The following is a 16,713-nucleotide window of genomic DNA, read 5'->3' as shown; positions in this document are numbered from 1 at the left end:
CACCCGCCCCGGCACCGCCCCGGCACCGCCCCGTCCGTCGCCTGCCACCGCCCACGCGCTGCGAGCGGCAGCTGCGGCAGCCAACCACAGACGCTCCTTGGCGGTACCCAGCCAATGGGAGCGCAAAGTCTCCTCCCCGCGGCCGGCCGGCCCCGCCCGCCGCCCCGTGACAGAGAGGGCCGGCCCCGCTCCCGGAGTGGGGAGTGGGGCGGGACGGGGGCCGGGCAGGCGCTGGGGCACCTTATTGGGGCACCGTATCCCGCCGCCGGCGGCTCTCTCGGGGGAGGCGTTTCTTTCCTGCCTTCCTGCCTTCTTGCGTGCGCCTGCTCGCTGCGCCTTCCACTTCGCCTTCCACTTCCTGCGTCGCTGCCGGGAGGGATGCTTGGCTGAGGGGAGGGAGGGAAGGCAGCGCCGGGGATTTGGCGGAGGAGGTTTGTGGTGAGGGCCCCGCCGGCCCCGGCCGTGTGAGGGCCGGGGTACCCGCAGCACGGCGCCGACGGCGCCCTCGGCGTGAGGGAAAAGGCCGCTTTGCGCTGTCCTTGCCTAGTCAGAGGAGCGTTGTGAGCTGTTGACTGGCTTCGCCCTGCTCGGAGCGCGGTTCCCGGAGGCCTGACAGGGTTCGTCAGCATCGATTCGGCTCGTGTTTGAACAAGCTGCTGGGAGCTGGGCTGCTCGCCTGCAGCGTAACGCCTGACAGGGCTTGGAGACCTTCGGGCCCTTCGGGGGTGTGAGGGAGCAGGCCAGGCTGTGAGGGAGGGCGGGCTGGAGGCAGGCGAACGCTGCCTCCTCAGAGCAAGGCTTCAGCTGCAGCCCCACAACTGCCACGTTTCTCTCTCATGAACGAAACCGTCAATTACCTGACAGAAAAACTTGCCTTAATTTGTTGTGGAGGAATGCTGGGTACTCCCTCAGTCATTAGGTTACTCTTGCTAGGTCAGAGCACTTTTTTGGTAGCTGTTACATAGTATTATTTACAGACTTCTGGGAGAATGTGGTCATCAGGAGTAGATCTCGGGTCTCCCAAAGTCAGCTATTCACTCAGTTATAGCTGGCACAGAAAGAATAGGTTCGATATATGCGCTTGGCTCTTCTATCTGCGCCACACTATATTTTTGTCTGTTTGCCCCTATAAAGCAATGGATGGTACACAGTTAAATAAACCCAGCTCAACGTAAAGGAATTTTGCGGGCAGTGAAGGCAGCTGTGGTTATATAGTAGCTTTACTCTGGCATGAGTGAGTGCCACCACTCAACAGGCTGATCTCATACTGTCGCTCAGTTGCTTCTTTCTCTCACTGCCTCTCAGCTGAGCACTAAGAGTATGACTCTTGACAAGAAAAAAAGATCTCTGCAGCTAAGGCAATGGAAAGAGACATACCAACCCAGAAACCCTTTAATTTGCTAGCACTTTGCAAAACATTTGAAGCCCCAGAGACTCATATCTACCAATATTTTCATAAGCTCACTTGTCTCTTCCACTCTGCCATTTGAGGTGTGCCAAGTGAATGAAGCTACTGAGCTATGTTTACTTTTCTCCTCAGTGGTGATGAGGTTGACAACCATCTTGAGCACAATTTTGTTGGGATGAGGTGTGATTCCTCATTGATGCAGCTATGCTGGCAGAAATCTGTACTGAGGTGTAGTCCAAATAGTCTATGGAAGTCATTAAAACCTGAATTTTACACATAATCACACAGAACTTTGAAAATGTTGGGGGGTTTTTTTGCCTTCTAGCCTGCTTCTTCACTGCCTTACATTTTCCAACTGGCTGTAGACTACTATCAAGTCTGAACTGAGTAAATTAATTATTTGGGGGGGGGAATAGATAGGTGGATCAAGTGAAGAGTCTAATGCTACACTCAATGTGGTCCTTGCATTCAGATTTTTAACTCTCATTACAAGATGAAGCTTTGCCTCCATAGTTGCATCTTTCTCTAGACCTTTATCATGTTTAAGAGGGTTTTATTTATGTAGATGTAAAGAAAGTATTATTTGTTTAAAAGTTATATGAGGAGAATTTCACTTTGTACCAGCATAATAAAAATACAGTACAATCACTGCCAAACAAAGCATCAGAAACTGGAAAAGGGACAGTCCTATCGATAAAAGTGTAGTGGACTTAGCCGTATATTACTTTGCCAACACACCTATGATTGAACTCTATTAATAGTTCCAGACATGTCCACTGTTATCTCACTATAGTTTTTACATTGCTTTTGTACAGAACGTGCTTTTGCAGACAGATGAAATACCTGAGATTTGATTAAATGGAATCTCTGCTCACCTAATGAACACTGATACAACCGATATTAGTAGTTTAGTACTTCTAAGGTAGCCAGTAGGGAAAGGAAGCATTTGCAGGACCAGATGGTGCAGGGCTACCATACAGCAGAGCATTAGCAGGAGAAGGGAGAAAATGAAATTAATTGTGTTGTTGTGTTTTTTATTTTCTCCAAAATGCCCTCTAGCGATGTTTGAACTTTTAGTAGGCTTATAGTAAAGTTAGCTCATTTTGTTAAAAATAATTTTGCCTTTTTATGAAAGTTTATCTCACTATAAATTAAGCCTTCCTAGTTAACTTTGGTTTATGTGTTTCTTGTTTCTTTGCCAACCTAATCACATTCTTTCCACACAAAATAAAGAAAAAATGCTTTGTTAACTTCAAAATACTTTCATTTTAAGTAAATAGCCATGAAAGTTTTACTTATATTAAAACCAGGATAAAAATGTTGTGATTTTTCCAGCAAAGCAGCAGTATCTCCTTACTCACACCAGTAAGATAGTGTTTCATAAAGATTTGTATATGATGGTTTCTGAAATTAACTAGTTAAAATGCAAATAAGCTATTATTTGTATAGGTTGGTTCTACAAATTATTATTTTTTCCTTGTGTTAAAAATGGGGATACATATCTCATTTGAGTGCATACAACCCCTACTTTTTAAAGTAAAATGCTTTATAGTAATGAAAGTAAAGTCTAAAACTGTCTATAAAAATAAATTCATTAGATATTTAAAAATATCTCAAAGTGCCAAAAAAGCTTTCCAGAAATCAGTGATTATGCTGCAAACATGCCACAAAGGGGAACTGTTAACAAGTGTGCCTTTGCCAGTGGTAGGAAGATTGCCAACATCTAATTGGCTTTAAAGTTTTGTTCCATCAATGGTGTATTGTATCTTAAAAGCAGTAATGCCAACCTTATGATTTAGGCATGAAATGGGACCTCAAAATATCTGACTGATTATGGCAGGAAGGAACTATTTTCTTAAGGAAAACTTGCTAGCCTGCTTGTTGCTGTAGTGTAAGCAAAGAGTTCATTTTGTACAATACAGCAAAAAGAACAGCATAAAAATTGTATATGAGAATGACAAGTAGTAAACTGGTACGTATCTGTTTTCATTGGTAGATCTTATAGTGCTTTATAAAAAAAGTATAGATGTCATTATAAGAACTGATCTTTTAGCTGCCAAACCCATTTAAGTCATTGTTGCTCCACAAACCTAGGTATACCGGGAGGCCTCCACAGTCAGTCCAGTCAGTTCAGTGGCTGCTTGACAACTTTCTATACTGGATCTGTGAAATGAGCAGGATTTAAAAAAACATCCCCACAGCTCTCGCCCTGGCTGCTCATCCCCATCCTTGGATTACGATTTATAGCCCTCTCAGGTGTGCCGAGATAACTGTTGCTAACCCACATCTGTTTTACAGTGTGCCCCAACTAATGCTTGCACCGGTCCTTACTCTGTAGGGACTGAATGGACCAAGCTGGAATCAATGAGTAGGACAGAAAGCTCTTAAATCAGCTCCTAAACTACTGGGTATTGGAAATGTAAAACCAAATTCTTGGTCATGGGAAGACTAATGAGGTTCCCAGTGTCATGCAACCTGTCAGTGAAGAAAAGGGAAAGAAAATGCAACTTTCTTGACTCTCATTATCATATAACCATGTCATACCCGTTACCATTATTACCATGTTCATAAAGCCACATTGCCTTGCTATTATTAATGCATATCATCTTGCTTTGTAGACTGCTGCTGGCACATTTCTGCAGGATCTGAGAAATGTGGAGAAAAAGATACAGTACCTTTATACTGCATAGTCCTGTGTCCCTGTATCCCAGCTTGTTAGATTATCAAAACCTTGTATGTATTTACTTACATCATTACCCAACAAATGCTTAGTGACATTGTAAATCCAAACCTTGGTGTTTAAGTGACTGAGATGTATTTGCTCACACTGTAAGAAATATGTGTAGACCTTAAGTGTGCTCCTTAACATTTGCGACACTATAACATGGATGTTAAAATATCAGAACTTGTCAGAGCACTGGTATTACAGAAAGCAAGTGCTATTGATGTACTACATTACATCAATAGGTAGGTAGTTTTCTACCTGTTGGTACACTGTGCCCACTAAGTTCCAGGATATGTAAAGAAACATAAACAAACATGTAAATAAACAGAAAATAATGTAAAGAAGGCTACTCTTTTTATTCTTAAGTGCTGAAAATGTGGCCATCTTAGTTTGCTTTAAAGGTCTCATAGAAGAAGACAAAGAATTAAAAATCCCCCTACAAATGCAGAATATTTATAGTACATTTTTGTCAATTTGCATTTTCTTAGATTTAAGGAATTTTTTTCCCTTAATAAGGAACCTCTGAAAGCAAGGGGAAATATATGCACTATGTTGTATTATGATTCAGCTTTAGAGCCTGCCCCTGACTTTATTGATGCAGGATAATTACATCTGATCTGTTTTTAAAAAATTTTCCATTACTTTAGGAAGATTTCAGGACATGGAGTTTTATAGTCTGTGTTGATAGCTAAGCACAATTTTCACTGAATTTAGCAAGAGTTACAGGCATACGACACCTATAAAATGGAACCTTCATTGCAGAGTGATATTTAAATTTGACATTAACACTACTTAGTACAGCCAAAAGAAACTACAGTGGATGCAACAGCACATTTGAGACTTGATTCAAAATGAATTGGCAGCCAAGCCTACAGTGTTTTGTTCCTCCTTCTAACCTTTCATCTTGCATTCATTGCGTTTACCTCTCTGCATTGGAGACCCTTCATAATGTTTGTAAAATCCAATAAAAGTGCAGTGAAGCTGCTCAGGAATCCCCGAGCTGCAAATAGTTGGAGCTGGGAGAGCATTCCAGAGAAATAACCCTGTGTATTTCCGCTCTGACTGGTCACTGCTGGAGACAGACTACTGGGCTAGAGGGACCTTGATTCCAACACACTACGACATTCTTCATGGTTGTAAATATTCGAGTGGGGATTCTCAGGGCAGCATTCATTTCCTAGCTGTGTGCACTTCACAGATAACTAACTGGAATGTATAAGCAGCAATGCAAGTGGTTATTTTTGCCTACAGAAAAAAAAAACGCTTGTGTAATCTGAACTGCTTTATTTCTTGCTGAATTGTATGATATATTCCACAGCAGTGTGTAATTCAGTAATCAACCATGAACTGAATATGTGTGATATTCCAAATATTGTATGTAAGGGGAAGCAAATTCCAGGCTTCTGTGGGAATTTAGTGCCCTGGGGGAGCATAGAAACTTTGTTTTGGTATGAACACTTACTGTCTGTTTTGCCAGAAGCATTTGTACTGCAGTTTGGAAAGCTGTTGCATTCCACTGGGACATCAGGTGAATGTTAAAAAGGGCAGGTTACTGCAGGGTACCAGTGCATACGTATTTGTACTAAATGATACCAATATCAGGTAAGCACTAGAGTTTTTGCCTTCTTTTTAGCCTTGATAAATCGCATTAAGATGTTTAGGCTAGACTATGCTGACTGGGTTTCTTGGAAGTGCTGAAAAGATTCAAGTACCTATTTCCCAGAAGAATTCAATCATCTCCTTCAAGTTCCATTCAAAATCCCACCCAAGTAAAACACAATAGAGATACTTTATCTAGATGAATTTCATTGGAAAATTCTGTGGAGAACAAGTCCTTTTAATCACAGCATTTGCTAAATGGAATGTGTTGCAGTTCTGGTTATGAGCAAATTCAATCACTACTATCTTTTACAAATAAGTAGGATGTTGTATGTGGGTGACTGCATATAGGTTGTACCATGAACAATACAGAGCTGTTCCATTTGGAGAACTGGCACGAAAAAAACAAGGTGTAAGGACCTGTATAGCATCCCATAGCAATTTGGGGTTGGTTTCATTTTTGTGTTTTAACAGAAAAAAATTATTCAGATTATTTTAATGGTTTAGAATCTGTCGATGTTTATGTACAATACCTTATTTTTACATGCTTATTTCATGACCTAGAAATGCAGAGAGGAGGATGACTTCGGTTCAGATTTAGATGAACAGCTTTTGCAAAAGAAGCTGAAGAAGGAGACAAATTCCAAACGAAATATCACTACGTATGATAAATATTTGGTATCAGTCATGGTGATTTTATTTTGACTTCTGCCTGCAATGCACTACATACAGAACACACTGATTGGTGTGGGAATTGCACAAAACAGTCACTTAATTCCCTTCTGCCAGTTACGGGGTACTGACGTAAGAAAAGAAAATGAACATGGTAGGGCAACATGAAAGAGCAACATGGAAAAGCTACATGATAATTTGATCTCAGACTTAAGGGCCTCGAGTGAGGATGAGGTAATTGTTGCCCAGGAAAAGATGCATGCATAGAAAAACTAGTTACATTTTTTCCAGCCAACATATGTATATCAGTCTAAAAGCATCAACCTCACATTACTCCAATAAAATCCTGAAGTAACCTCCTTATGATGTAGAAAGAGGAATCTTGGCACTAGCTCAGTCATTTGCTTTTCCTACACCAAAGTGTAAAGCACATTGCTTCAGAAACATTTTCTTTGTGAGGCATGCTCCTGAGCAAAGTCTTGGCTTTGCCAGAATGGGAGGTGATCTTGCTCCTATTGACATTCTCAGCACTTTTTTCCCAATTTTAGAGGAAGCAATATAAGGACCTGAGAGAAATAAGGTGTATTAGGGGATATTCCTTATCACTGTCTTGCTAGAAGAATCAGTAGCCAGGAACATAACCTACCGCAGATCAAGAGAGCAATTAATTAACTTTCGACAAAGAGACACTGTTACTTAAGTAATATAATTCAATACAAAAGAACCAGCTTTTATTTTCTGTGCTTGATTGCACAATGTGGACTCAATTTTATGTTTGGTGTGTGCAATTAATAAATTTAATTCCTCTGGAATTTTAGCTATATATGCAACTTTACGTGCAAAATGACAGAGAAGACTTTTACAACAACAGCACACAAATCAATGTGGATCAACATATCTCCTCTTTCCACACAAAGATAAAACTACTGCCGTTATTGTGGCCCTATATTGTCTATACTGCCTGCATTGCCTAGACTGTCTTGTCCCTTGAAAGCTTTTTGAAAGGAATTTATAACAAACGTATACCAACACGAGACAATTGGTTGCAGAATCTTTGAAAATTTGAGATGACTACTCTTCATACAACATTTGAGAGTTCTAAATACAAACAACACATTTAGTTTAAGTCTGGCACTATAATTTCGCCATGTAGCATGCATACCTATGGAATAGCTTGCTTATTATTCATTTTGTTTTAAATTTCAGTTATATATTAATGCATTTCCCTAATGCAGACTATTTTTATGCGTTACTTTTAGGTAACTTACGTACTTACAAAAAGTAATAGTTAGCTGCAGTGAAAAATTACTGAAGAAACTATCACATAACAATACTCTTTAGAAGGAATATGCTGCTTGTTCATAAAAAATGATCCATGCTTCATCTGTGCTGTGATATGAATTCTATTAGAGCAGAGTCACTCAGGTGTTGGTCACCAAATCGATAGGATCATTTGGTAAAGGTCAGCATTACAGTGTCAGAGCTCTACCAAAAAAAATAGAACAAGAAAGGGAGAGATGCAATAATCTGCTTTCCTAAAATAAGAAAAGGAAAACCTTTTGTTAATGTACAACTTACTGAAGTCAAAAAGTAACTTGATTTTTGTTGTCTCAGCTGGGAGATAAATGAAGTGCATACATTACACACAGAGATGTTGATTACACTAAAAATAACCAGTTAAATCTAGTTGAGAAATACATTTAAGAGTCTCCCCTTAAAACACACAGTACTAAAAGAAAATTTGGCTATGATCTAAAACCTACTACTACCTACAACTACTACTAAATAAATAAATACAATTAATAACAAATTAATTTACTGTGGACACCTTCAATACAACTAAATATAATTGAAATGCAGATCTGGTCTGTTGTGTCTGCCTTTTGATGTCTGACAACTTCTAGGAAAAGATACACATGAAAAACCCTTACAATCTTCCCAAATCGGGAGTTGTTGATTTAAGAAAACCAGAGTTCCTGAGTCAGACTTCCTCACTATTATTATTCCTGTAAAACTGACATAGTATGCCTGCTCGTGTACACAAACTGAGGCTTTGATTTACAAATAAGATGGAATAACAAATATTTTCCATGACTGATTTTTTTGAAAGAAAAATACTTTTTGAATGGTTTATTGTTTTCCCCCAGTAACACATTATCTTCACTGAACATGAAATCAAACTATAGTTTGTTACTATTAAAAATGAACATAAATGTGTCATTATCACTAGAGTAATATAATCCTATTATCATTTTATTAGATAAGCAGTGACAATGTTGTGTTTGTAATAGCCACTAGAGATACAATAAATCTAGCAGGGGAATGTCAGCCTGGTCCAAGACAGATTAAATGTAGAGAACTGGAATATAGTTCCCAGTAAACAAACACTTTGAGGTCAGGAGGTCGTACTTGCTCAGCTGTTCTTCATAAGCCCTATTGGAAATAACTTTCATACCATCACTGAGTATATTTCATGCTACCTAGTAATACCGAGGACCAAGCACAGTTGTGATATAAATGATTTCTAAGTGAAATATTGAGTGTATAATGATCAAAAAGTAATGTTTAAATGGCAAATCAGGATGATGTTAGACATCCTGTGTGTGCAATTCGTAAGATCTGCTCTTTTGTGGGGAAAAAATTCATCCCACTTGGAAGCTGGTGCAAATTCCCATTGACAAATGAGCTGATTTGGCCCTGACAACCCTGTGATTAATACAACAAAAACTAAGGCTAAATATGTTTGAATTTAGAAGAGGACTAGGAAGAATATTCAGCCAATGAACTCTCCCTTGGCGGTTGACTAACTGCAGCAGAAGTGGGACCGCAAGTCACAAAAGGTCTGGGAAGGAGAGAGAAAACTACGGATCGAATTTGATTTTGGCATCTCTTCTAAGAGGGAGAAAAATGCTTGGATTCTGGGAATGCTAAAATAAATGCATATATATCAATGTGGGGTTTATTATGGGTAAAGTTCTCAAAAACTATTAAGATAATGGTGTTTTTCAGTGTTGGTGTTTCGTACACCTCTATCACCCAATTTTAAGGAAAAGCTGCACTACTTATGGGCAGTGTTATTAGCAGATACTGTTGACAAGCTCGATCAGGTCTCCGTGGTAGCATTTAACGAAGCAGTTTCATAAAGCCTTAAAAAGTCTCCTTCAGCACAAACATGGTATATTAAAAATATGCAGCTATACAGACCAAATGCTGCCCACTGACATATCCCAGTAAAGATAACTGAAATACACGCTGTAAAAACAGATTTTAACCATGGTGTTTGTGTACAAAACACTTATTACAGGCCCAACAGATCCTTTGCCATGTAGTGAACAAATGCCACATGTCATGGCTGTGACCTTACTGTGTTTTTAAGAGTAAGGGTTGTTACCCATATTAATAATGTAAATTATATCTTTATTAAAAGACTCTCATTCCAAAACACAACAGCACACAACCACACTTTGGGCATTATTGTTAATTTTGCTACATTATAATGTAAGGGAGGGCCATTTATTAAGTGTTTCTTCTTGTAGAAAGTTGTAGAAATGTAAGCACTGCATTATTCTGCATTTTTAAGAATATTCCCTATACAAGGAAAGTAATTTGTGAAATAATAAAAGGTGTGAAATAAAAAAAAGTGTGGCAAAAATATAGTTTGCATTTCTAAGTGGTGCTGATCAAATAAAATCAGTAAAACTGCATTACTTTCTGTATTTAAATTTGCACAGCAAATCCAACACACTCCACTTTGTACAATATTAATAGATACAATAGACTAAGAAATAATCAGGGGGATGAATTCAAGACAAATTTTAATTTTAGCACTGCTCTTCCCAGTAATTGATTTGTACATAATGTAGGTAACGATGTGGTTATCATTTTTGCATAGAATTTAAGAACTCATAATGTAGGAAATTCAGAACTCCAGCAGTAGGAGGTGAGAACCTCGACGCAAGATCTGTTGACCGAGAAATTTTCTGTACAAATAGCAACACAAGAGGTTTAGACCCCTCTCCAAGCTGACTGTGGGGCTATGGGGAAAAGCGGTGTGAGTCACTCTCTGTCTCAAGTTCCAGCCCAGGCACAACGTCTCACAGGTGTGCTGTGTGACCTGACAGCCCTTCTCCTCAGTGCCAAGTCAAGGGTGAGCATGAACTCCTGCATCAGTCGGGTGGTACCGACCTCGGCAGGGAGTTGTCTAGCAGCACCGAGCTGCAAGGAGTGAGAAAAACTAGTAAAGCGGTGGAGACACAAGAACTGGTGGAGCCAGGATACGGGAGCAGGAGACAACATGCTTATGAGGACTCAGACATCTTAAAATCCTTTGAGAAAAATATATACCATTACGAGATAACGGGAAAGCTGCCAAGCTTCTTGCAGATACAGCGTACAGACACTTCGGCGCTCTGTCAGTGGTGGCAGCCAGTGCTGGAGGGGGACCCAGAAGGGGATACAAGAAGCACGCTGTAGGTAGCTGTGGAAAGTGTCTTTCTACTTTCAGACCCGCAGGGTTAAGCGCTGTGCCCTGAGGTACAAGAACTTTGAAATCTCATTGCTTGTTTGTTTCCTGCCACATGCAGTTTTCCTGCCTTGGAAACAAAATGTTGGTCATTTGGGAGCTTCCTATTACTTTCAGATAGCAAAGATAAAAGGCTGGGAGAAACGGTAAATCTACCAAAGCACACAAAACAAAGGTATTTACCTGCTCTATATCTGCTAAGATTTAAGTGACACCTACTCAGTGGTCATTTACATGCAGTTCTGTGCATGCCAGTAAGAGGTATGCTAGAAGAAAAAAACAACTTTGCAAACATCATAAATAAGAAATGAAACACTCCCCCAGACCTGGGTCTCCAGTGCACATATGTTAATTACACACCAGAGAGTAAAGCCTCAGTATGTGCAAGCATTTAATTCATTATTTGCATTTATTAAAAACATTCCTTTTCACTTTAACAATACAGTACCCTAACGGTGAAATAACAGCAATTCAAATGTGGTCATTTACAGACATGCAGTTTCTTGTGCCCATTGTATAGTGCAGCGCTGCCAAGTCTCACACCTTAGGAGTAAGCTCTTTCTCTCTCCTCTCTCAGTCACACACATACATGCAGACACATACAAAATTCACGTCTGCTCTCACCTATACTCTTTTGGGAAAACCCACAAATTTCATCAATCTCACTCATACAGATTTTAAAATTCTGGCAGCTTTTGAATAGCTTTTCTTCATCAGCTGCAATTAAGTGTTGGAAAAGAAATCCAAAATACACAGAGAGAGACCTTCTCCTTAATAGGAAATGTTAGCAATAGTATGTGATTTCTAACACGTTCCAAAGTTTTGCCGCACCATCTTACTGGAAGGCAAAGTCTGCATGCCCTGTGATTAGATTTCCTTAAACACTGGGCAATTCAGTGTTGTCAGCCATAATATAAAACATTATTTATTACTATTTAACTGTTTTATGAGTATAGTTAATAGCTTTCTGTAATATGATCTTAAAGAAGTTGATTAAGTGTGCTTTACAACGTGACCAGAAAGAGCTTCCGATTAGTGACATCAATATATATATTTTACATCTCACATGGCCCATACTTTTAAAAGTTCGGAGTGTGGAAATAGGAGTCAAACCAAAATGAAATCAAATCGTTAGAACCAAAGCGTTTCCTTACCACACTTCATCAATATCATCATGTCACGATCGATTGAATATCCACAACATAAAGTACCTCTCTCTTGTAATAAAACCCAGAAATACATAATTTTTCTGTCACTCACACAAAGCAAAGATGGGCCTCAGGGGCAGAATTCAGGGCTGGATCTAAAACTCATCATGGCTTTGGCTCAGGCTATAATGCAGAAAACAAACAGACAAAATGTTAGGCTCTGGATTTGAATAAAAGTTCAAATATGTCCAAGGTTAAACAGATGTGACATGGACCTACCTCTAATTTCAAGGCTATAAATTGCTAAAGGAGTGCACAGGTTTTAAAAGACAGTATAGTTATGAAAATAGTAAATGTTTTCCAAATATGCAAGACTGTTCCTCGGGAGTCCGCACTTGCCCCACACTTCCTTTGGCAATTCTGGTTAGCTGCTTCCAGTTCCTCATTCGTCTCATGCCTGAAGAGGGACTAGTCTCATCCTGGCAAAGAAAGTCTCAGTATAATTACAAAGCAGGGGTATTTTTACATCCCAGATTGACTTTCAAACTTCTTTGGAATCACAGACTGGATCAATGGGCCGAGGCCAACTGTATGAGTTTCAACAAGGCCAAGTGCTGGGTCCTGCACTTCAGTCACAACCACCCCATGCAATGCTACAGGCTTGGGGAGGAGTAGCTGGAAAGCTGCCCGGCAGAAAAGGACCTGGGGGTGTTGGTCAACAGCCAGCTGAACATGAGCCAGCAGTGTGCCCAGGTGGCCAAGAAGGCCAACGGCATCCTGGCTTGTATCAGGAATAGTGTGGCCAGCAGGAGTAGGGAGGTGATCCTGCCCCTGTACTTGGCACTGGTGAGGCTGCACCTCGAGTACTGTGTTCAGTTTTGGGCCCTTCACTACAAGAAAGACATTGAGTTGCTGGAGCATGTCCAGAGAAGGACAAAGAGGCTGGTGAAGGGTCTGGAGAATAAGTCTTACTAGGAGCGGCTGAGGCAACTGGGGCTGTTTAGTCTGGAGAAAAGGAGGCTGAAGGGAGACCTTATGGCTCTCTACAGCTACCTGAAAGGAGGGTGTAGTGAGGTGGAGGTCGGTCTCTTCTCCCAAGTAAGTAGTGATAGGATGAGAGGAAATAGCCTCAAGTTGCATCAGGGGAGGTTTAGATTGGATATTAGGAAAAATTTCTTTACTGAAAGAGTTGTAAAGCATTGGAACAGGCTGCCCAGGGAAGTGATGGAGTCACCATCCCTGGAGGTGTTCAAAAAACGTGTAGATATGGCACTTCAGGACATGGTTTGGCAGGCATGGTGGTGTTGGGTTGACGGTTGGACTTGATGATCTTAGACGTCTTTTACAACCTTAATGATTCTACGATTCTAGTAATGTTGAAATCCAGTTTCTGCATCCACATACATTTTTACCTTATTTAATATTTCTGTCAAAACCACAATCTTAATTTGCCATTGTATATTTGTCCTCATATTTATGCACTTCAGAAATTGAAACACTAAGAAAAGAGTTCTGCCAGCTTTTTATTTCCAAATAAATACCCTGGTGAAATGTTTTTCATCAACAAAATGAGACATACATTCTTGGGGAATTGTACCTCTAGACATGAAAAAAGAGAGAACTGATTTATTTTCAGCCTTAACCAGAGAAGGCCACAGGAAGACCCTATTGCTGTCTACAACCAGCTAAGCAGAGAGCGTAGAAATGGTGGAACCAAACTCTTCTCAGAGGTGCACAGTGAAAGGACAAGAGGCAACAGACAAAATTGGAATTTGGCAAATTCCAATTTGATACAAAGAAACTTTTTTCAATGAGTGTTTTCAACAACTGGAAGAGGTCCTCTAAGTGACAGTGGAATCTCCATCCTTGGAGACATTCAAAACATGTCCTGGTAAAGCCCTGAGCAACATGCTCTCCTTCAACCTGCTCTGGAGCTCCCATCCAACCTCCATGGTTCTGATTCTATGACATATACAGCGAGAATTGCATCAAAAAGATACTTGACATTCACTATTTTTTTCCTTAAAAATCACCCAAATATTGGCTGAACACTGATTCTACATGTTTAGAGTACAATTCTGCTATAAATGAAAAGTATACCATTTGTTGTAAAATACTGGCTTGAGTGAAAACAATTTCCTGTTACTGAAATCAGTGGGGTTGGAAAGGTGAAAATCAAGTCAGAAGGAAATGGGATTATTGCCATCATACCTGTAATAAGCTTTTCTAATTGGATTGGTGTATTAGTGTTATAGAGTCTCACAAGACTAGGGATTCATTAGAAATGCTGATATCAAACTTCTTTTTTATTTCACTATTTAAAATATTTTGTGGAGAATGTAGGCAAAGATAGAAAACTAGTGGGGTTTTTTCTACTCAAGAGCACGTTTTTCAAAAGATTTATACCACATGGATGAATTTCAGGAGATAGTGTCTCATGACCCCTGCTCAGAAAATTCAAACTGATTAAGGCACTCAACCATTAATTCTCAAAGCAAGTGCAAGTTTCACCAGTCCCAATCACATTTTTCTTCATCCAAATCTTTGTTTCTACCAGTACAAGTATATTGGTTGTGGATCCTGGGATCACAGTGTACAACTTGTCCATTTGGGGCAAGACCTTCGTTTCTCCAAGGGGCAATAACAAAATGAGAAAGGGTTCTGCACCGTCTTTCTGAAGAATAGCTATAAATTCTAGAGGGGTAAAACTGGCATCTAAACTTAGGATACAAATACATATATGAGAACACTTATTAAATCATACATTTATTTCAGTAAGAAATGTTCTTAATTTGAATAATTGAAGAAATATTTTAATATTTTATATATATTATAAATAGTATATATATGTGATTAAGATACAGAGTTTAGAAATACATTTTTTTCCTGAAAATTGTGGTTATAAGTATGAGAAAAGACAAGATTATTCTTGATTTATTTGTCCTAATATTTTTTCTGTACATGTGACAACCAGTATATGTAGTTTGTTTTACCTCTTACATATACATTTAGCAACAGAAGTAACAACTTAATACTGAATTATGACTAAACTATAACCAACACTTTTGACTGAATGAACATTTATGAACTGAGCACGGAAATACTTCAAGTTTCTTTAAAAACTCAGAATTGGGGATAATTATTTTATTTTAAATTAGGAAACAGAGTTTTTTTCCAAGCATTCACTGTAAAAACTTTGTTAGCTGCCAAAGAACATCTTTATTTCAAACTCCCCCTTATATTCCCATAAACCAGCATTATAATGGTGTTAAATGAAAGCAAAACTGCTTAGTCTCACCAGCATTGACACTCCCCAGCGAGTGACTGTAAACCCCAAGTTCTTCCCAAGTCCCAGCCCATGAGAACAGCATCTTGTGACTCTCAGACAACTCTTATCAGTTCATACAGAGCAATGAGCAGCGAGGAGAAGAAATAGAGGACAGAGATAAAAAGAAATGGCTCTCCCCACCTCCTTAGAAATATTTATTGCTTCTCTGATTAACATTCTAGTTTCCACTACAAAAATTGATCTGGTCTTAAAGGAGGGAGTGCTGCACATACATACACTTCTTGTGTCTTCTGAAATGATCTGTTAGTACAACGCAGGGAATTTATTGCTTTCCAGGGAAAATGGAAGATATGGATGATAAAAGAAATTGTTAACTGTGTATATAAATCAAAGCATTACTTAGTAACCTGTGACATACCTGAAGACATAAGATTGTTTTCAGAAACAAGAAGCACAAAACAGAAGCAAGTCCAATGAATAACCTTAATTACTTGAAAGGACAGTTTCTATGCTCCAGCTTAAAAACATTTCTGTGAGGACTGACCATGAAAAAGCTGGTGAACTTCTCAAAAACCTAAGGCAATAATTCTAATAATTAATTCTATAATATTCTATAATATAGTATTAATTCTAATAACAATGTCCTTCCAAATAACCTGTTTGTGGAGAACACACATGAAAACATGTAAGAAACAGTAGTAGCAAAGACAAAGAGGTAAAGGTGATGTTGAAGACAGTTTGTGGTAGCAACCAGCGTTGGGCGTACTGGGAGAAGTCCTGCATGCCAATGATGGCTACTCATCACTGTTTGGTGTTACTCAAGTAAGTGATCTATGACTCGACTTTGGATGAAATTCAGGTATTTATGAGGCAATGTACTTCTGCAGAGATCTGCCAAAGTCCGAGGTGCATGGGTTTTGGAAGGGGGACTGCGGACGAGATGATTAAATTAGGGTACGTGAGTATTATCGAGGTAACGTGGTGAAAACGAACATGGCAGAGGGGGAACTGTGGTAGGGGGCAGGCGTACTTCATGGGGTAACAGCTGCACGGCCCCACAGCCGCTGGGAACAGAGCCCTGCTCAGTCCCTCTCCTTCCCCGCCGAAGGCGCGTGCCTGCGGGAGGGCGCGAAGGCCCAAGGGCCTCACCCGGGACGGGCGGCCCTGCCCCGACCCCTAGGCTGGCGCCGGCTCCGACTCCCCGCCCCGCGTGGGCAGGGCCGGGGCTGGAAGTGACGCAGGCGGGCGGGGCTGTGAGGCGCTGATGGCGGAGGCCCCGTGTTGATGTCACTGGTGCCCTCCGCGCCTGTCTGGGTAAGGGGCCCTCCCGGGCCTGGCTGGCGGGGGCGG

General features: G+C 40.1%; 1 protein-coding gene across 3 annotated transcripts in view; it reads left to right on the top strand.

The window, feature by feature from the left end:
* Window positions 1-16,590: 16,590 nt before the first annotated feature.
* TAX1BP1 (Tax1 binding protein 1) overlaps window positions 16,591-16,713 on the top strand; it is a 64,333-nt gene continuing 64,210 nt past the window's right edge. For all 3 annotated transcript variants that reach the window (XM_075419090.1, XM_075419091.1, XM_075419087.1), the window contains exon 1: window positions 16,591-16,677. The gene's annotated coding sequence lies outside the window, so the exon portion shown is untranslated. The remainder of the gene's footprint in view (window positions 16,678-16,713) is intronic.

This window comes from Opisthocomus hoazin, chromosome 4 (assembly GCF_030867145.1).
Source record: "Opisthocomus hoazin isolate bOpiHoa1 chromosome 4, bOpiHoa1.hap1, whole genome shotgun sequence".
Lineage (NCBI taxonomy): Eukaryota > Metazoa > Chordata > Aves > Opisthocomiformes > Opisthocomidae > Opisthocomus > Opisthocomus hoazin.
The sequence above is the reverse complement of the archived record's forward strand: the minus strand, read 5'-3'. Positions and strand labels throughout refer to the sequence as shown.